Source organism: Meriones unguiculatus (assembly GCF_030254825.1).
Source record: "Meriones unguiculatus strain TT.TT164.6M chromosome 13 unlocalized genomic scaffold, Bangor_MerUng_6.1 Chr13_unordered_Scaffold_66, whole genome shotgun sequence".
In the NCBI taxonomy this organism is placed as follows: Eukaryota; Metazoa; Chordata; class Mammalia; order Rodentia; family Muridae; genus Meriones; species Meriones unguiculatus.
In genome coordinates, this window is record NW_026843671.1 from 382,203 (window position 1) to 405,200 (window position 22,998).

The following is a 22,998-nucleotide window of genomic DNA, read 5'->3' on the forward strand; positions in this document are numbered from 1 at the left end:
ACAGGTTTATATCTAGACCATTCAAAGAAGTCATAAAATGTAAACATGAAGAAACAAACAAACAAACAATCTAGAAAAGATCATCCTGAGTGAGGTATCTCAGAAGCAGAAAGACATACACGGTATATACTCGATTTTAAGTGGAGGCTAGACCTATAATATAGGATAAACATACTAAAATCTATAAAAAGATAAACAAGAAAGAGGACCTGGGATAAGATGATCAATCCTCATGTAGAAAGACAAATGGGATGGACATAGGAGAAAACAAGAAACAGGACCCTAGCCTACCACAGAGGACCTGGGAAAGACTCTACCTAGTAGTATATCAAAGCAGGTGCTGAGACTCATAACCAAACCTTGGGCAGAGCACAGGGAATCATATAAAAAAAGGGGGAGTTAGTGTGACCTGGAGAGGGCAGGAACTCCACAAGGACCAAATATATCAGGGCACAGGGGTCTTTTATGAGACTGTATCTCCAACCAAGGACAATGTACGCATAGAACCTAGCACCCGTGCTCAAATATAGTCCATGTTAGCTCTGTCTCCAAGTGGGTACCATACTAAGTGGAACAGGGACTATTACAGACATGAACTCAATGGCTGGCTCTTTGACTTCCCCCCTCACAAGGCAGGATCAGATTTGCTAGGCCACAGAGGAGGACATTGCAGCAAACCTGATGATGCCTGATAATCTAGGGCAGTTGGAACAGGCAGAAGCCCTCGCCTATCAGTAGACTTGGAAAGGTGTAGGTAGTAGATGAGGGAAGGAGGGTAGGAAAGGGAGGGAATGAGGGGACTGGTCTACAGCTTGGATACAAAGTTAATAAACTGTATCTAATATTAAAAAAATAAAAAGTAAAAAAGAGGAACATAAAACAAAGTTCCTAAAGATGAAACACAAAATGCTGACAGTTTTTTGTTTCTTTGAAAACAGAATTTTTTTTCTGAACAATTTTCCTGTCCCAGGCTCTTTTTATAGAACAACCTGTGCTTGAACGCACAGAGATCCACCTACCTTTAACTTCCTGAGTGCTAGGAATGCAGGCGCTCACCAACAGCCCTAGGTGCTGACAGTTTATTTAGTTTTAGCATTTTATTTTTGTTGTTGTTTCATGCACTACATCTGAACTGCAGTTTCCTCTTCCTCCACTCCTCCCAGACACAATCTATCCACCACTACTCTGCCCAACTCTGCCCAGCTCACCTCTCCTTCATCCACTGCTTTTTTTTTCCATTTATTTTATTTTCAATGAAAAAAAAATGTGATGGCATAGCAAGTTATAATAAAACTAGGAACAATCCCTCACATCAGAGTTGGTCAAAGCAATACATGAGGAGAGAAAGTGTAGCTAAAGCAGGAAAAAGAGTCAGAGACACCCCCATTCTCACTGTTGGAAGTCCCTCAGCGAAATCAGGATAATAATCATAAGGTGTATGCCAACAACCTAGCTCACAAGACTCATAGAATATTTATGTTTTTGTCCTTCAGTCTCTGATACCCTATGAACTCAGTTGACTCAGTGGGCCATGTGCTTGTTGTGTCCTTAATATCTCTGGTTCCTAAATACATATTCCCTCATTTGTGGGGTTCCCCTGATACATCATTGTGTTTGGATAAGGGTCTCTGCATCTGTTCCCATGAGATGCCTCGTGATGTCTCTCTGATGACAACTGGGCTAGGCACTCATCAATGATTATAGCATAGTATCTTTCATTGTCATTTTTTGTCTGTCATGTTTACAGATATCGTGTGTCTCTAGGTTATCTTGACTCTGGTTCATGGTCATCCAGGCAGTGTCAGGCATGGACTTCCCCTCATGGTGTGGGCCTCAATGTGTTTTTTGGAGTGTATTTCACGTTATTGGGTTGGGGTTTTCTTTCTAGTATCTTCTGTAGGGCTGGATGGCTGCATATATACTGGGTATAGTAGTCTGGGTTGGCATCGGTGGTCTCTTCGTGTCTGCATGATATCCATCCAAGCCCTTCTGGCTTTCATAGTCTCTGCTGAGAATTCTAGTGTGATTCGGATAGGTCTACTCATTATTTGAATGCTATTTTGGTATTAGCAGTGTCATGCATAGAACAGTTAATTTTCATGGTGTCATCCCCATATAAAATAGAATCTCTGTAACCTGAGAAAATAAAAAATGAACACACTATAATGTGTGTTGAGTGAATTAAGACGAAGAAGGGACTAATTTGAGGTAAAAATAAACTATATATAAATGCTGCGAAAAATTAAAATACTTGTAATTCAATTATGATATTTTAGAATATAACTACATCAAAAAATTTAATTCCTATGCCATCAATATACCCAAAAATGTAGGTAGCATTTTGCCTTTGCATGATGATGAATATTTTTCTATAACTCCTCATATGAAAAGTACTGTTGTTTAAGTGATTTCTGAATGAATTACATAACATTATTAAAAGCAGAAAATTTGGTAGTTCTACGTGAAAGATAATTATATGCATAGTTTATGTTTCCCTCTAACTCTCTCTTTATAGGAAAGGATTTATGAAAATGATTTACAATCTGTGAGTCAATTAATTCAACAGTGGATGCCTAAAAATGGAAAATCGAGGAATCTATCAGTGGCTTAGTCCATGAGGCTGGTTGGCTCAACTCACCTTCATATACACAGAACTCCTCAAGAAGAAGGTTCTATAGTCAATGAAGAAATAGACTTGCTCCCAAAGCGAAAAAGAACAGGCAAAGAGTAAAACATTCCTTCTTCCTTGTCCTTGTATAGGTTTCCAGTAGAAGATGAGGCAAAGATGAGTGGTTGGTTTTGCAGTATGAAGATATGGATTAAAGTTATATTTTTCAGCTTTATAGATCCAGAAGAGAAGTAGAGAAGACTATTTCAAACAAGCAAGAGCACTTTACAATTGTGTCCTTAATTTGGGTGTTTTGCTTAATTCCATATGCAGTCAAGTTAAAAACCAAGAGTCATCATCACACCTCTTTTCATCTTGAAAGATAATCATATCTCCTCTTTACATTAACTTCCAAATGAAAAGAATAACAGGTCATAGTAATGCCTAAAAATAATTTAATGACGCAGAGTACAACAGCAGACAAATTACATATTTATCTTGATAATAACTGAAGCTAACATTATATTACTGTCCTCCAAAACCGTCCAGGTTAGAAACAACAAAGTCCAGGTTAGAAACAACTCTCCACCGCCGCTGGGCCACTCCACAACACCTCCCTCATAGGGCAACCCACATTAAGCACAAGGATTCACCTCCCACCTGCTAGGTGTATGTAGGGTCCCTAGGTCCAGACCAAGCATGCTCCTTATTTGATGGCTCAGTCTCTGCAAGCCCCCTGGGGGCTGGGGCAGCTGTTTCTGTTGGTCTTATTGTGAGGTTCCTCGCACCTCCAGGACCTTCCATCTTTTCCCCAACACTTACTCAGGATCGCTAGAGCTCTGCACCTTTCTTAGGTGCAAGTCTGAGCATCTGTCCAAGCTTATTTCTGGCTGGAGTCTCTGAGACAATGGTCAGGTTAGGGTCCAGGCAACCGCGTTTTACAGTCCCAATTCTGGGCGTTCTCAATGTGGTCAAATATCGTCCAACAGAGCCTGATATTCTTCTTCTGTGAGAGGAGCCTCGAGTGTTGGTTCGATCTGCTCCCATGGTACATCTGGGTCCAGAGCGGCTGGTCCCTGTTCCTCTTCCACTGTTCTCACCAGTTGCTCCAGGAAGAGCTGGACAGGCAGGAGTTGCTGGATTCTGGGTAGGCCTCTGTGAAGAAGGTGAGTTCGGGTCTTGACATCAACGCTTCTGCACACTGGCCTCCTGCAGAACCCGATGTCAACAAGCTGTCGCGGGAAGCCTCCTGCTCAATGCAACAAGATGCTCCAGGAGCCCTTTCCGGGCCAGGAGAGGCAGGCAGGTCCTCACCTTTAGCTGTGCTGCCTCCAGCGCGGCCTTTCTGCCTGGCCTTTCTGTTCTGGAACCATATGTGGATGGTGTCCTCAGGCAAACCTGTGCTCAGGGCCAGTTGCACCCTCGTGGCATAGTCTGGGGATGGAGAGATCTCAAAAGCTTGCACTAGCATGCTGATCTGCGCTGGACTAAGCCGCGTTCGAGGCCTTCTCTGTTCTGAGGGCGGGCCTCTTGCTTGTTGTACCCTGGCGACAAGCTTTGCAGGAGGCTGTTGGGAGGCTTCATGGCTGGAGCCTGCGGTGGTCTGCTTTGAGGTCTTCCTCGACATGCCAGTTCTATTTCTGCGGTTTTGAAACCACACGCGGATGGAGGACTCTGGAACTCCGAATTCCCTGGCCAGTTCCTGCCTGGTCCTGAAGCTCGGGTAAGGTGTCTTGGCGAAAACTGAGAGCAAGACCTCCTTCTGCTTGGCCTGCCAAACAGTCTTTTGACGCCGGGATGTCTTTGCCGTGCTGCAGCCACCCACATCTGCCTGATCTTCCATCCTGCTGAAGACACTTTGACAGGAGTTCTTCCTCTCCAGTGTGTACTCAGAACAACACCCAGGAAAGTGCAGACTATGGCAAATGCGTAAATTAGTCCGCTGCTCACCCTTAAATACCGACCTGAAGCCCCACCCACTCCCTCGAGGCCTCCAATTACAGGCCAAACCGTGGAACGCTCTTCTGCTTCCAAACTGTGAAACCCTTCCTTCCTCTTGCGAATTTTCCCATATCCCACCCTAAAGCAGCCTTTCCAGAAACAGTTGGCCTTGTGTTCTACCCAAATTCCACTGCTTAGCTTACAGTACGCACCTGTGTTGGCCCACAAGGAGTTTGAGGGGAGAGTCTAAGGCACGGCTTCTGATGATCAGGCAAGGAGAAGAGGCATAAGCCAGGAGCAGTCTTTGCCTACTTTCACAAGGTCATTCATTCAGCTCTGGCTGATGCTCAAGGAGGAACGTGGCTAGAACAGATCTTGCACTCTGCGTGTGCCGTCTGCCTTAAGTTCCTTTGAGCTCCAGTCACCCGGTGTATGATTTCAACAATCTAAATATGGTTAGGACCCTGCAAGTCTAAGCATTTGGGCAAAGAGTAGACTTATCCTGCAGAAAGACTCCTGGAATTATTTCTGAATTTCTCCTTCAGTGGCAGACTACAGAAGGTGTCAACTTCACTCTTGGACCCTCTGGTTCCACCTATTTAATCCACCATACACTTTGTGCATGTAGAAGGCAATCTCCCACAGCCTTTCTTGAATGTCTGATGGAGGCATACAGCTGGTTTACAACCTATGACCCTACCTCAGATGAGTGTAAGCCAATGGTGACTATAATCTTTATAGACCAGTCAGCCAGAGATATTTGTAGAAAGCTCCAGAAAATAAAGGGTTTACAGGACAAGTCGTTGAAGGATTTAGTGCAGGTGGCAGAAAAGGTTTTAGACAGCTGGGATATGGAAGAAGAGAAAGAGGAAAGAAAGCAGAAAGAGCAGGAAGTGAGAGAAAGAGAAAGGAAAAGAGGCAAGACAGAAAGTTGACTAAGATCCTGGCCACTGTAGTGCAGTCATAATGATAGGGAGAGAGTTCCTGGAAATCAGAGGGGCCCTCTGTCTAAGGAATAGTATGCCTATTGCAAGGAGAAAGGACACTGGATCAAGAATTGTCCCAAAAGAAAATTGAAGCCCTACACCGGGACCTGGCACACTTCTGGGCCACCAATCCCCAGGTACCTCTTTTCTGATATGTGGATCATATACTATTAGCTGCAGATTATAAAGAAACCTTACTTGAAGCCACAGATCAGCTGTTGCAAGAGCTGGGTGACCTTGGCTATAGACTGTCGGCGAAAAATGCTCATCTCTGCAGGAAACAGGTCAGTTAAGAGGTGGCTATCGGAGGCTAGAAAAGAGACTGTATTTTATATTCCCCCTTCATGGACTACTGAACAACTGAGGGAAATTTTAAGTAAAGAAGTATTTGCCAAGATGGCAGCCCCTCTGTATCCCCTTACAAAGGGCATTGATTCTTGCATCTGGGGAAAGGATGAACAAGCTGCATTTGATAATATCAAACAAGCCTTAATGTCTGCCCCAGCTTTGGTACTCAGATTGTGACCAAAACCTTCCATCTCTATGTGGCCGAGAATCAGGGAATGGCCAACAGATGCTAACACAGTAAATTGGACCCTGGAAGAGACTAGTAGCCTATCTATCCAAAAACCTTGATTCAGTAGAGGCAGGATGGCCAACCTGCCTGTGAATAATAGCAGCAGTGGCGGCACTAGTAAACGATGCAGACAAACTGACTGTGGGACAGGACCTCACCATCTATGCTCTTCTTGCCCCTGAGAGTGTCATAAGGCAGCCAACTGATCGCTGGCTCACGAACACCTGTATGACATAATACCAGGCTTTGCTATTGAATAAAGGTAGAGTCACCCTTGCCCTGGCTATGGAGCTAAACCCTGCCACCTTATTGTAGGATCCAGAAATCCAGACCATGGAGCATGATTTGCAGGTTCTAGCAAAGGAACAGGGATGGCGAAAGGACTTGAAAGAGCAACCAATTCCTGATGCGGAGGTGACATACTATATGGATCGGAGCAGTTTTTTGTAGAACGGAAAGAGAAAGGCAGAGGCAGTGGTGGTAAATGGACATAAGGTATTCTGGGCCCAGGCGTTGCCGGAGGGCACATCTGTTCAGGGAGCTGAATTGATTGTTTTAATCCAAGCATTAACTCTGGAAAAGGGTAAAAAGACAAACATCTACACTGATAGTTGGTTCACCTTACCAACAGCCCATGTACATGGGGCCATCTATCAGCAGAGAGGCCTGCTAACATCAGCCGGTAAAGAGATAAAAAATAAAAAATGAGATTCTGGCTTTGGTCAATGCCCTGTTGCTGCCCGACAAGGTAAGCATTATTCATTTCCCGGGACAGCAGAAGGGGACTTCCAGGGCAGCAAAGGGGGATAACATGGCCAATCCGGAGGCTAAAGCAGCTGCTAGAGGAAACTCTGTCCTGGTGGTACTAACTGCTGAACTGCCCAGAGAAGAATGACTAAACTACTCAGAAAGTGACTTAAAGTTAATATGGCAAAAAAAGAAAAAAAAAAGGGGGATATTTGACACCGACGTGGGGGCATGGATTAACTCCAAAGGTAAGATCATTCTACCCCAGGAAGATGCTGAGAGATTAATAACTCAGATGTATAAATGGATTCACTTGAAGGCAAAGAAATTGGCTGAAGTTGTCCGCCAATCCCAGTCCCTAATACTAAACCTCACCCCCTTGAGTGAGTGAGTGACTAGGGCGTGTGAACCTTGCCAGAGTGTAAACATAGGTAAGAATTTCCAGAGCCCAGGGAAGTGGCTGAGAGGAACTGTGGCAGCCTTTTTGGAGTATATGGCAAATTTTGAGTTAATGGCCTCTGAGCAGTGGAACGCTGCCTATTGGCTTTGGCTATTTTCCAAAGTCCAGTTTCTTATAAACTGACCTTGGTGGTCCTACAGCAGACTGCTCTGACCCTGAGAAACTGTGTGCAACCATAGTAACCAGACAGCAGGCTCTGTGTAACCTTGAGTGAGCTCTCCTATGTTCTGACCAAGTAAAGCTCCTACATGAGAAACTGCTTGTACTTTTCTGCCTACTTAAGTGTTAACCTGACGTCCATTAAATCAACACCTGGATAAGCATGTAGACTTGGTGTCCTTCTCTGTGTCACCCTGTCTCTCTCTTTCTCCCAGCCCTCTCTCAGGTGGTATTCAGCTGTCACTGCTGGCCAGTGACAAGGAACTAGACCTGGAATGCATTGGGAAGTGGATTTCACTGAAAGTAAACCATCCAGGTACAGCAATAAATATCTCCTGGTTTTTGTAGACACTTTCTCAGGATGGGTGGAAGCTTTTCCCACAAAGAAAGAAACCTCCCTGGTCATGGCCAAAAAGATTCTGGAAGACATTTTTCCTCGGTTTGGTATTCCAAAGGTAATTGGGTCAGACAATGGGTCAACCTTCATTGCTCAGTTAAGCCAGGAGGTGGCCAGGTTTCTGGGGCTTGACTGTAAGTTACATTGTGCTTATAGACCCCAAAGTTCAGGACATTTAGAGAGAATGAATAGAACTCTCAAAGAGATTCTCACCAAATTGAACATGGAGACTGGCGGTGACAAGGCGGTGCTCCTTCCCTTGGCCCTCTTTAGGGTCAGAAATACTCTCTCCATATAGGTTTAACACCCTTCGAACTACTATATGGGTTTCTGTTCCCTGACTCTTCTTGGGTACCCCCTTGATAAAACTAGTGGTAAATCTGACTTGTACAGGCTGAAAGAATTGCAGCTTATTCAGAAAGAAATTTGGAGCAAGGTTGGCAGTGCATATGTGCCTGGGTCCTTTTAGGTGCCCCATCAGTTCCACGTTGAAGATCTGGTATATGTGCAGTGACATGGCAGCCAGAATCTGGAACCTCAGTTGAAGGGTCCTTATTACATCTTCCTCACCACGCCAACTGCCGTCAAAATAGAGGGCATCATAGCTTGAATCCACGTGCCACATGTTAAGCCGGCTTTTCATCAATCTGCAACACCTGGAAACTCCAAGCCTCCAGCTACCGGCTGAAACTGAAACTCATCAGGGACAATAAACTCTCAGACAAGAACTCCCCCTTTTCTGGGAAAGTATAAGTGCAGTTCAGGTCCTGATGCTCCAGAAAGAGTATCAACCTCTCCATGAGGTTGATCCACAATTTTAGGGTTAAAATTGAGGCAAAAAAGGGGGGGTGAGAGACCACCTGGGAATGAGAAAAACAACAGTGATTATTTGAATTGAAGTCAGGTGTAGATAACTCTTGAAGGAAAGGGTCAACTGTTCTGAGAACAACTATCTACAACCACCTGTAAACTATCTACAACCAGCTGTATACTACCTAAAACCAGGTGTAAACTATCTTCATGCTATTCTTGCTGAACAATCAATGTATAGAGCAAAAGTGGTTTCAATTTCAGGTATAAAACCCTGTCCTTTGCATATTGAGGGCTGTCTCCTGTCTTTGTAGGGGGACCCTATAGAAATTGGAATAAAACTCTTGCTTTGGCCTCAAGTTGTGGTCTATGAGTGTTCCTGGGAAGTGCACAATCCTGAGCTCCTGAGCAGTGAGACTCCAGGTCTAACAACATGAAACTAAAACGCTTTTGCCATCCATTCTTTAGGTGGTGAAGCAGCTTATAAAATGGGAAACCACTGTTCCAGCTATGCAACAGACAGGTTTATATCTAGACCATTCAAAGAAGTCATAAAATGTAAACATGAAGAAACAAACAAACAAACAATCTAGAAAAGATCATCCTGAGTGAGGTATCTCAGAAGCAGAAAGACATACACGGTATATACTCGATTTTAAGTGGAGGCTAGACCTATAATATAGGATAAACATACTAAAATCTATAAAAAGATAAACAAGAAAGAGGACCTGGGATAAGATGATCAATCCTCATGTAGAAAGACAAATGGGATGGACATAGGAGAAAACAAGAAACAGGACCCTAGCCTACCACAGAGGACCTGGGAAAGACTCTACCTAGTAGTATATCAAAGCAGGTGCTGAGACTCATAACCAAACCTTGGGCAGAGCACAGGGAATCACATAAAAAAAGGGGGAGTTAGTGTGACCTGGAGAGGGCAGGAACTCCACAAGGACCAAATATATCAGGGCACAGGGGTCTTTTATGAGACTGTATCTCCAACCAAGGACAATGTACGCATAGAACCTAGCACCCGTGCTCAAATATAGTCCATGTTAGCTCTGTCTCCAAGTGGGTACCATACTAAGTGGAACAGGGACTATTACAGACATGAACTCAATGGCTGGCTCTTTGACTTCCCCCCTCACAAGGCAGGATCAGATTTGCTAGGCCACAGAGGAGGACATTGCAGCAAACCTGATGATGCCTGATAATCTAGGGCAGTTGGAACAGGCAGAAGCCCTCGCCTATCAGTAGACTTGGAAAGGTGTAGGTAGTAGATGAGGGAAGGAGGGTAGGAAAGGGAGGGAATGAGGGGACTGGTCTACAGCTTGGATACAAAGTTAATAAACTGTATCTAATATTAAAAAAATAAAAAGTAAAAAAGAGGAACATAAAACAAAGTTCCTAAAGATGAAACACAAAATGCTGACAGTTTTTTGTTTCTTTGAAAACAGAATTTTTTTTCTGAACAATTTTCCTGTCCCAGGCTCTTTTTATAGAACAACCTGTGCTTGAACGCACAGAGATCCACCTACCTTTAACTTCCTGAGTGCTAGGAATGCAGGCGCTCACCAACAGCCCTAGGTGCTGACAGTTTATTTAGTTTTAGCATTTTATTTTTGTTGTTGTTTCATGCACTACATCTGAACTGCAGTTTCCTCTTCCTCCACTCCTCCCAGACACAATCTATCCACCACTACTCTGCCCAACTCTGCCCAGCTCACCTCTCCTTCATCCACTGCTTTTTTTTTCCATTTATTTTATTTTCAATGAAAAAAAAATGTGATGGCATAGCAAGTTATAATAAAACTAGGAACAATCCCTCACATCAGAGTTGGTCAAAGCAATACATGAGGAGAGAAAGTGTAGCTAAAGCAGGAAAAAGAGTCAGAGACACCCCCATTCTCACTGTTGGAAGTCCCTCAGCGAAATCAGGATAATAATCATAAGGTGTATGCCAACAACCTAGCTCACAAGACTCATAGAATATTTATGTTTTTGTCCTTCAGTCTCTGATACCCTATGAACTCAGTTGACTCAGTGGGCCATGTGCTTGTTGTGTCCTTAATATCTCTGGTTCCTACAATACATATTCCCTCATTTGTGGGGTTCCCCTGGATACATCATTGTGTTTGGATAAGGGTCTCTGCATCTGTTCCCATGAGATGCCTCGTGATGTCTCTCTGATGACAACTGGGCTAGGCACTCATCAATGATTATAGCATAGTATCTTTCATTGTCATTTTTTGTCTGTCATGTTTACAGATATCGTGTGTCTCTAGGTTATCTTGACTCTGGTTCATGGTCATCCAGGCAGTGTCAGGCATGGACTTCCCCTCATGGTGTGGGCCTCAATGTGTTTTTTGGAGTGTATTTCACGTTATTGGGTTGGGGTTTTCTTTCTAGTATCTTCTGTAGGGCTGGATGGCTGCATATATACTGGGTATAGTAGTCTGGGTTGGCATCGGTGGTCTCTTCGTGTCTGCATGATATCCATCCAAGCCCTTCTGGCTTTCATAGTCTCTGCTGAGAATTCTAGTGTGATTCGGATAGGTCTACTCATTATTTGAATGCTATTTTGGTATTAGCAGTGTCATGCATAGAACAGTTAATTTTCATGGTGTCATCCCCATATAAAATAGAATCTCTGTAACCTGAGAAAATAAAAAATGAACACACTATAATGTGTGTTGAGTGAATTAAGACGAAGAAGGGACTAATTTGAGGTAAAAATAAACTATATATAAATGCTGCGAAAAATTAAAATACTTGTAATTCAATTATGATATTTTAGAATATAACTACATCAAAAAATTTAATTCCTATGCCATCAATATACCCAAAAATGTAGGTAGCATTTTGCCTTTGCATGATGATGAATATTTTTCTCTAACTCCTCATATGAAAAGTACTGTTGTTTAAGTGATTTCTGAATGAATTATATAACATTATTAAAAGCAGAAAATTTGGTAGTTCTATGTGAAAGATAATTATATGCGTAGTTTATGGTCCCTCTAACTCTCTCTTTATAGGAAAGGATTTATGAAAATGATTTACAATCTGTGAGTCAATTAATTCAACAGTGGATGCCTAAAAATGGAAAATCGAGGATTCTATCAGTGGCTTAGTCCATGAGGCTGGTTGGCTCAACTCACCTTCATATACACAGAACACCTCAAGAAGAAGGTTCGATAGTCAATGAAGAAATAGACTTGCTCCCAAAGCGAAAAAGAACAGGCAAAGAGTAAAACATTCCTTCTTCCATGTCCGTGTATAGGTTTCCAGTGGAAGATGAGGCAAAGATGAGTGGTTGGTTTTGCAGTATGAAGATATGGATTAAAGTTATATTTTTCAGCTTTATAGATCCAGAAGAGAAGTAGAGAAGACTATTTCAAACAAGCAAGAGTACTTTACAATTGTGTCCTTAATTTGGGTGTTTTGCTTAATTCCTTATGCAGTCAAGTTAAAAACCAAGAGTCATGATCACACCTCTTTTCAGCTTGAAAGATAATCATATCTCCTCTTTACATTAACTTCCAAATGAAAAGAATAACAGGTCATAGTAATGCCTAAAAATAATTTAATGACGCAGAGTACAACAGCAGACAAATTACATATTTATCTTGATAATAACTGAAGCTAACATTATATAACTCTCCTTCAAAACCGTCCAGGTTAGAAACAACAAAGTCCAGGTTAGAAACAACTCTCCACCGCCACTGGGCCACTCCACAACACCTCCCTCATAGGGCAACCCACATTAAGCACAAGGATTCACCTCCCACCTGCTATGTGTATATAGGGTCCCTAGGTCCAGACCAAGCATGCTCCTTATTTGATGGCTCAGTCTCTGCAAGCCCCCTGGGGTTGGGGCAGCTGTCTCTGTTGGTCTTCTTGTGAGGTTCCTCGCACCTCCAGGGCCTTCCATCTTTTCCCCAACACTTACTCAGGATCGCTAGAGCTCTGCACCTTTCTTAGGTGCAAGTCTGAGCATCTGTCCAAGCTTATTTCTGGCTGGAGTCTCTGAGACAATGGTCAGGTTAGGGTCCAGGCAACCGGGTTTTACAGTCCCAATTCTGGGCGTTCTCAATGTGGTCAAATATCGTCCAACAGAGCCTGATATTCTTCTTCTGTGAGAGGAGCCTCCAGTGTTGGTTCGATCTGCTCCCATGGTACATCTGGGTCCAGAGCGGCTGGTCCCTGTTCCTCTTCCACTGTTCTCACCAGTTGCTCCAGGAAGAGCTGGACAGGGCAGGAGTTGCTGGATTCTGGGTAGGCCTCTGTGAAGAAGGTGAGTTCGGGTCTTGACATCAACGCTTCTGCACACTGGCCTCCTGCAGAACCCGATGTCAACAAGCTGTCGCGGGAAGCCTCCTGCTCAATGCAACAAGATGCTCCAGGAGCCCTTTCCGGGCCAGGAGAGGCAGGCAGGTCCTCACCTTTAGCTGTGCTGCCTCCAGCGCGGCCTTTCTGCCTGGCCTTTCTGTTCTGGAACCATATGTGGACGGTGTCCTCAGGCAAACCTGTGCTCAGGGCCAGTTGCACCCTCGTGGCATAGTCTGGGGATGGAGAGATCTCAAAAGCTTGCACTAGCATGCTGATCTGCGCTGGACTAAGCCGCGTTCGAGGCCTTCTCTGTTCTGAGGGCGGGCCTCTTGCTTGTTGTACCCTGGCGACAAGCTTTGCAGGAGGCTGTTGGGAGGCTTCATGGCTGGAGCCTGCGGTGGTCTGCTTTGAGGTCTTCCTCGACATGCCAGTTCTATTTCTGCGGTTTTGAAACCACACGCGGATGGAGGACTCTGGAACTCCGAATTCCCTGGCCAGTTCCTGCCTGGTCCTGAAGCTCGGGTAAGGTGTCTTGGCGAAAACTGAGAGCAAGACCTCCTTCTGCTTGGCCTGCCAAACAGTCTTTTGACGCCGGGATGTCTTTGCCGTGCTGCAGCCACCCACATCTGCCTGATCTTCCATCCTGCTGAAGACACTTTGACAGGAGTTCTTCCTCTCCAGTGTGTACTCAGAACAACACCCAGGAAAGTGCAGACTATGGCAAATGCGTAAATTAGTCCGCTGCTCACCCTTAAATACCGACCTGAAGCCCCACCCACTCCCTCGAGGCCTCCAATTACAGGCCAAACCGTGGAACGCTCTTCTGCTTCCAAACTGTGAAACCCTTCCTTCCTCTTGCGAATTTTCCCATATCCCACCCTAAAGCAGCCTTTCCAGAAACAGTTGGCCTTGTGTTCTACCCAAATTCCACTGCTTAGCTCACAGTACGCACCTGTGTTGGCCCACAAGGAGTTTGAGGGGAGAGTCTAAGGCACGGCTTCTGATGATCAGGCAAGGAGAAGAGGCATAAGCCAGGAGCAGTCTTTGCCTACTTTAACAAGGTCATTCATTCAGCTCTGGCTGATGCTCAAGGAGGAACGTGGCTAGAACAGATCTTGCACTCTGCGTGTGCCGTCTGCCTTAAGTTCCTTTGAGCTCCAGTCACCCGGTGTATGATTTCAACAATCTAAATATGGTTAGGACCCTGCAAGTCTAAGCATTTGGGCAAAGAGTAGACTTATCCTGCAGAAAGACTCCTGGAATTATTTCTGAATTTCTCCTTCAGTGGCAGACTACAGAAGGTGTCAACTTCACTCGTGGACCCTCTGGTTCCACCTATTTAATCCACCATACACTTTGTGCGTGTAGAAGGCAATCTCCCACAGCCTTTCTTGAATGTCTGTTGGAGGCATACAGCTGGTTTACAACCTATGACCCTACCTCAGATGAGTGTAAGCCAATGGTGACTATAATCTTTATAGACCAGTCAGCCAGAGATATTTGTAGAAAGCTCCAGAAAATAAAGGGTTTACAGGACAAGTCGTTGAAGGATTTAGTGCAGGTGGCAGAAAAGGTTTTAGACAGCTGGGATATGGAAGAAGAGAAAGAGGAAAGAAAGCAGAAAGAGCAGGAAGTGAGAGAAAGAGAAAGGAAAAGAGGCAAGACAGAAAGTTGACTAAGATCCTGGCCACTGTAGTGCAGTCATAATGATAGGGAGAGAGTTCCTGGAAATCAGAGGGGCCCTCTGTCTAAGGAATAGTATGCCTATTGCAAGGAGAAAGGACACTGGATCAAGAATTGTCCCAAAAGAAAATTGAAGCCCTACACCGGGACCTGGCACACTTCTGGGCCACCAATCCCCAGGTAACTCTTTTCTGATATGTGGATCATATACTATTAGCTGCAGATTATAAAGAAACCTTACTTGAAGCCACAGATCAGCTGTTGCAAGAGCTGGGTGACCTTGGCTATAGACTGTCGGCGAAAAATGCTCATCTCTGCAGGAAACAGGTCAGTTAAGAGGTGGCTATCGGAGGCTAGAAAAGAGACTGTATTTTATATTCCCCCTTCATGGACTACTGAACAACTGAGGGAAATTTTAAGTAAAGAAATATTTGCCAAGATGGCAGCCCCTCTGTATCCCCTTACAAAGGGCATTGATTCTTGCATCTGGGGAAAGGATGAACAAGCTGCATTTGATAATATCAAACAAGCCTTAATGTCTGCCCCAGCTTTGGTACTCAGATTGTGACCAAAACCTTCCATCTCTATGTGGCCGAGAATCAGGGAATGGCCAACAGATGCTAACACAGTAAATTGGACCCTGGAAGAGACTAGTAGCCTATCTATCCAAAAACCTTGATTCAGTAGAGGCAGGATGGCCAACCTGCCTGTGAATAATAGCAGCAGTGGCGGCACTAGTAAACGATGCAGACAAACTGACTGTGGGACAGGACCTCACCATCTATGCTCTTCTTGCCCCTGAGAGTGTCATAAGGCAGCCAACTGATCGCTGGCTCACGAACACCTGTATGACATAATACCAGGCTTTGCTATTGAATAAAGGTAGAGTCACCCTTGCCCTGGCTATGGAGCTAAACCCTGCCACCTTATTGTAGGATCCAGAAATCCAGACCATGGAGCATGATTTGCAGGTTCTAGCAAAGGAACAGGGATGGCGAAAGGACTTGAAAGAGCAACCAATTCCTGATGCGGAGGTGACATACTATATGGATCGGAGCAGTTTTTTGTAGAACGGAAAGAGAAAGGCAGAGGCAGTGGTGGTAAATGGACATAAGGTATTCTGGGCCCAGGCGTTGCCGGAGGGCACATCTGTTCAGGGAGCTGAATTGATTGTTTTAATCCAAGCATTAACTCTGGAAAAGGGTAAAAAGACAAACATCTACACTGATAGTTGGTTCACCTTACCAACAGCCCATGTACATGGGGCCATCTATCAGCAGAGAGGCCTGCTAACATCAGCCGGTAAAGAGATAAAAAATAAAAAATGAGATTCTGGCTTTGGTCAATGCCCTGTTGCTGCCCGACAAGGTAAGCATTATTCATTTCCCGGGACAGCAGAAGGGGACTTCCAGGGCAGCAAAGGGGGATAACATGGCCAATCCGGAGGCTAAAGCAGCTGCTAGAGGAAACTCTGTCCTGGTGGTACTAACTGCTGAACTGCCCAGAGAAGAATGACTAAACTACTCAGAAAGTGACTTAAAGTTAATATGGCAAAAAAAGAAAAAAAAAAGGGGGATATTTGACACCGACGTGGGGGCATGGATTAACTCCAAAGGTAAGATCATTCTACCCCAGGAAGATGCTGAGAGATTAATAACTCAGATGTATAAATGGATTCACTTGAAGGCAAAGAAATTGGCTGAAGTTGTCCGCCAATCCCAGTCCCTAATACTAAACCTCACCCCCTTGAGTGAGTGAGTGACTAGGGCGTGTGAACCTTGCCAGAGTGTAAACATAGGTAAGAATTTCCAGAGCCCAGGGAAGTGGCTGAGAGGAACTGTGGCAGCCTTTTTGGAGTATATGGCAAATTTTGAGTTAATGGCCTCTGAGCAGTGGAACGCTGCCTATTGGCTTTGGCTATTTTCCAAAGTCCAGTTTCTTATAAACTGACCTTGGTGGTCCTACAGCAGACTGCTCTGACCCTGAGAAACTGTGTGCAACCATAGTAACCAGACAGCAGGCTCTGTGTAACCTTGAGTGAGCTCTCCTATGTTCTGACCAAGTAAAGCTCCTACATGAGAAACTGCTTGTACTTTTCTGCCTACTTAAGTGTTAACCTGACGTCCATTAAATCAACACCTGGATAAGCATGTAGACTTGGTGTCCTTCTCTGTGTCACCCTGTCTCTCTCTTTCTCCCAGCCCTCTCTCAGGTGGTATTCAGCTGTCACTGCTGGCCAGTGACAAGGAACTAGACCTGGAATGCATTGGGAAGTGGATTTCACTGAAAGTAAACCATCCAGGTACAGCAATAAATATCTCCTGGTTTTTGTAGACACTTTCTCAGGATGGGTGGAAGCTTTTCCCACAAAGAAAGAAACCTCCCTGGTCATGGCCAAAAAGATTCTGGAAGACATTTTTCCTCGGTTTGGTATTCCAAAGGTAATTGGGTCAGACAATGGGTCAACCTTCATTGCTCAGTTAAGCCAGGAGGTGGCCAGGTTTCTGGGGCTTGACTGTAAGTTACATTGTGCTTATAGACCCCAAAGTTCAGGACATTTAGAGAGAATGAATAGAACTCTCAAAGAGATTCTCACCAAATTGAACATGGAGACTGGCGGTGACAAGGCGGTGCTCCTTCCCTTGGCCCTCTTTAGGGTCAGAAATACTCTCTCCATATAGGTTTAACACCCTTCGAACTACTATATGGGTTTCTGTTCCCTGACTCTTCTTGGGTACCCCCTTGATAAAACTAGTGGTAAATCTGACTTGTACAGGCTGAAAGAATTGCAGCTTATTCAGAAAGAAATTTGGAGCAAGGTTGGCAGTGCATATGTGCCTGGGTCCTTTTAGGTGCCCCATCAGTTCCACGTTGAAGATCTGGTATATGTGCAGTGACATGGCAGCCAGAATCTGGAACCTCAGTTGAAGGGTCCTTATTACATCTTCCTCACCACGCCAACTGCCGTCAAAATAGAGGGCATCATAGCTTGAATCCACGTGCCACATGTTAAGCCGGCTTTTCATCAATCTGCAACACCTGGAAACTCCAAGCCTCCAGCTACCGGCTGAAACTGAAACTCATCAGGGACAATAAACTCTCAGACAAGAACTCCCCCTTTTCTGGGAAAGTATAAGTGCAGTTCAGGTCCTGATGCTCCAGAAAGAGTATCAACCTCTCCATGAGGTTGATCCACAATTTTAGGGTTAAAATTGAGGCAAAAAAGGGGGGGTGAGAGACCACCTGGGAATGAGAAAAACAACAGTGATTATTTGAATTGAAGTCAGGTGTAGATAACTCTTGAAGGAAAGGGTCAACTGTTCTGAGAACAACTATCTACAACCACCTGTAAACTATCTACAACCAGCTGTATACTACCTAAAACCAGGTGTAAACTATCTTCATGCTATTCTTGCTGAACAATCAATGTATAGAGCAAAAGTGGTTTCAATTTCAGGTATAAAACCCTGTCCTTTGCATATTGAGGGCTGTCTCCTGTCTTTGTAGGGGGACCCTATAGAAATTGGAATAAAACTCTTGCTTTGGCCTCAAGTTGTGGTCTATGAGTGTTCCTGGGAAGTGCACAATCCTGAGCTCCTGAGCAGTGAGACTCCAGGTCTAACAACATGAAACTAAAACGCTTTTGCCATCCATTCTTTAGGTGGTGAAGCAGCTTATAAAATGGGAAACCACTGTTCCAGCTATGCAACAGACAGGTTTATATCTAGACCATTCAAAGAAGTCATAAAATGTAAACATGAAGAAACAAACAAACAAACAATCTAGAAAAGATCATCCTGAGTGAGGTATCTCAGAAGCAGAAAGACATACACGGTATATACTCGATTTTAAGTGGAGGCTAGACCTATAATATAGGATAAACATACTAAAATCTATAAAAAGATAAACAAGAAAGAGGACCTGGGATAAGATGATCAATCCTCATGTAGAAAGACAAATGGGATGGACATAGGAGAAAACAAGAAACAGGACCCTAGCCTACCACAGAGGACCTGGGAAAGACTCTACCTAGTAGTATATCAAAGCAGGTGCTGAGACTCATAACCAAACCTTGGGCAGAGCACAGGGAATCACATAAAAAAAGGGGGAGTTAGTGTGACCTGGAGAGGGCAGGAACTCCACAAGGACCAAATATATCAGGGCACAGGGGTCTTTTATGAGACTGTATCTCCAACCAAGGACAATGTACGCATAGAACCTAGCACCCGTGCTCAAATATAGTCCATGTTAGCTCTGTCTCCAAGTGGGTACCATACTAAGTGGAACAGGGACTATTACAGACATGAACTCAATGGCTGGCTCTTTGACTTCCCCCCTCACAAGGCAGGATCAGATTTGCTAGGCCACAGAGGAGGACATTGCAGCAAACCTGATGATGCCTGATAATCTAGGGCAGTTGGAACAGGCAGAAGCCCTCGCCTATCAGTAGACTTGGAAAGGTGTAGGTAGTAGATGAGGGAAGGAGGGTAGGAAAGGGAGGGAATGAGGGGACTGGTCTACAGCTTGGATACAAAGTTAATAAACTGTATCTAATATTAAAAAAATAAAAAGTAAAAAAGAGGAACATAAAACAAAGTTCCTAAAGATGAAACACAAAATGCTGACAGTTTTTTGTTTCTTTGAAAACAGAATTTTTTTTCTGAACAATTTTCCTGTCCCAGGCTCTTTTTATAGAACAACCTGTGCTTGAACGCACAGAGATCCACCTACCTTTAACTTCCTGAGTGCTAGGAATGCAGGCGCTCACCAACAGCCCTAGGTGCTGACAGTTTATTTAGTTTTAGCATTTTATTTTTGTTGTTGTTTCATGCACTACATCTGAACTGCAGTTTCCTCTTCCTCCACTCCTCCCAGACACAATCTATCCACCACTACTCTGCCCAACTCTGCCCAGCTCACCTCTCCTTCATCCACTGCTTTTTTTTTCCATTTATTTTATTTTCAATGAAAAAAAAAATGTGATGGCATAGCAAGTTATAATAAAACTAGGAACAATCCCTCACATCAGAGTTGGTCAAAGCAATACATGAGGAGAGAAAGTGTAGCTAAAGCAGGAAAAAGAGTCAGAGACACCCCCATTCTCACTGTTGGAAGTCCCTCAGCGAAATCAGGATAATAATCATAAGGTGTATGCCAACAACCTAGCTCACAAGACTCATAGAATATTTATGTTTTTGTCCTTCAGTCTCTGATACCCTATGAACTCAGTTGACTCAGTGGGCCATGTGCTTGTTGTGTCCTTAATATCTCTGGTTCCTACAATACATATTCCCTCATTTGTGGGGTTCCCCTGGATACATCATTGTGTTTGGATAAGGGTCTCTGCATCTGTTCCCATGAGATGCCTCGTGATGTCTCTCTGATGACAACTGGGCTAGGCACTCATCAATGATTATAGCATAGTATCTTTCATTGTCATTTTTTGTCTGTCATGTTTACAGATATCGTGTGTCTCTAGGTTATCTTGACTCTGGTTCATGGTCATCCAGGCAGTGTCAGGCATGGACTTCCCCTCATGGTGTGGGCCTCAATGTGTTTTTTGGAGTGTATTTCACGTTATTGGGTTGGGGTTTTCTTTCTAGTATCTTCTGTAGGGCTGGATGGCTGCATATATACTGGGTATAGTAGTCTGGGTTGGCATCGGTGGTCTCTTCGTGTCTGCATGATATCCATCCAAGCCCTTCTGGCTTTCATAGTCTCTGCTGAGAATTCTAGTGTGATTCGGATAGGTCTACTCATTATTTGAATGCTATTTTGGTATTAGCAGTGTCATGCATAGAACAGTTAATTTTCATGGTGTCATCCCCATATAAAATAGAATCTCTGTAACCTGAGAAAATAAAAAATGAACACACTATAATGTGTGTTGAGTGAATTAAGACGAAGAAGGGACTAATTTGAGGTAAAAATAAACTATATATAAATGCTGCGAAAAATTAAAATACTTGTAATTCAATTATGATATTTTAGAATATAACTACATCAAAAAATTTAATTCCTATGCCATCAATATACCCAAAAATGTAGGTAGCATTTTGCCTTTGCATGATGATGAATATTTTTCTATAACTCCTCATATGAAAAGTACTGTTGTTTAAGTGATTTCTGAATGAATTACATAACATTATTAAAAGCAGAAAATTTGGTAGTTCTACGTGAAAGATAATTATATGCATAGTTTATGTTTCCCTCTAACTCTCTCTTTATAGGAAAGGATTTATGAAAATGATTTACAATCTGTGAGTCAATTAATTCAACAGTGGATGCCTAAAAATGGAAAATCGAGGAATCTATCAGTGGCTTAGTCCATGAGGCTGGTTGGCTCAACTCACCTTCATATACACAGAACTCCTCAAGAAGAAGGTTCTATAGTCAATGAAGAAATAGACTTGCTCCCAAAGCGAAAAAGAACAGGCAAAGAGTAAAACATTCCTTCTTCCTTGTCCTTGTATAGGTTTCCAGTAGAAGATGAGGCAAAGATGAGTGGTTGGTTTTGCAGTATGAAGATATGGATTAAAGTTATATTTTTCAGCTTTATAGATCCAGAAGAGAAGTAGAGAAGACTATTTCAAACAAGCAAGAGCACTTTACAATTGTGTCCTTAATTTGGGTGTTTTGCTTAATTCCATATGCAGTCAAGTTAAAAACCAAGAGTCATGATCACACCTCTTTTCAGCTTGAAAGATAATCATATCTCCTCTTTACATTAACTTCCAAATGAAAAGAATAACAGGTCATAGTAATGCCTAAAAATAATTTAATGACGCAGAGTACAACAGCAGACAAATTACATATTTATCTTGATAATAACTGAAGCTAACATTATATTACTGTCCTCCAAAACCGTCCAGGTTAGAAACAACAAAGTCCAGGTTAGAAACAACTCTCCACCGCCGCTGGGCCACTCCACAACACCTCCCTCATAGGGCAACCCACATTAAGCACAAGGATTCACCTCCCACCTGCTAGGTGTATGTAGGGTCCCTAGGTCCAGACCAAGCATGCTCCTTATTTGATGGCTCAGTCTCTGCAAGCCCCCTGGGGGCTGGGGCAGCTGTTTCTGTTGGTCTTATTGTGAGGTTCCTCGCACCTCCAGGACCTTCCATCTTTTCCCCAACACTTACTCAGGATCGCTAGAGCTCTGCACCTTTCTTAGGTGCAAGTCTGAGCATCTGTCCAAGCTTATTTCTGGCTGGAGTCTCTGAGACAATGGTCAGGTTAGGGTCCAGGCAACCGGGTTTTACAGTCCCAATTCTGGGCGTTCTCAATGTGGTCAAATATCGTCCAACAGAGCCTGATATTCTTCTTCTGTGAGAGGAGCCTCGAGTGTTGGTTCGATCTGCTCCCATGGTACATCTGGGTCCAGAGCGGCTGGTCCCTGTTCCTCTTCCACTGTTCTCACCAGTTGCTCCAGGAAGAGCTGGACAGGGCAGGAGTTGCTGGATTCTGGGTAGGCCTCTGTGAAGAAGGTGAGTTCGGGTCTTGACATCAACGCTTCTGCACACTGGCCTCCTGCAGAACCCGATGTCAACAAGCTGTCGCGGGAAGCCTCCTGCTCAATGCAACAAGATGCTCCAGGAGCCCTTTCCGGGCCAGGAGAGGCAGGCAGGTCCTCACCTTTAGCTGTGCTGCCTCCAGCGCGGCCTTTCTGCCTGGCCTTTCTGTTCTGGAACCATATGTGGACGGTGTCCTCAGGCAAACCTGTGCTCAGGGCCAGTTGCACCCTCGTGGCATAGTCTGGGGATGGAGAGATCTCAAAAGCTTGCACTAGCATGCTGATCTGCGCTGGACTAAGCCGCGTTCGAGGCCTTCTCTGTTCTGAGGGCGGGCCTCTTGCTTGTTGTACCCTGGCGACAAGCTTTGCAGGAGGCTGTTGGGAGGCTTCATGGCTGGAGCCTGCGGTGGTCTGCTTTGAGGTCTTCCTCGACATGCCAGTTCTATTTCTGCGGTTTTGAAACCACACGCGGATGGAGGACTCTGGAACTCCGAATTCCCTGGCCAGTTCCTGCCTGGTCCTGAAGCTCGGGTAAGGTGTCTTGGCGAAAACTGAGAGCAAGACCTCCTTCTGCTTGGCCTGCCAAACAGTCTTTTGACGCCGGGATGTCTTTGCCGTGCTGCAGCCACCCACATCTGCCTGATCTTCCATCCTGCTGAAGACACTTTGACAGGAGTTCTTCCTCTCCAGTGTGTACTCAGAACAACACCCAGGAAAGTGCAGACTATGGCAAATGCGTAAATTAGTCCGCTGCTCACCCTTAAATACCGACCTGAAGCCCCACC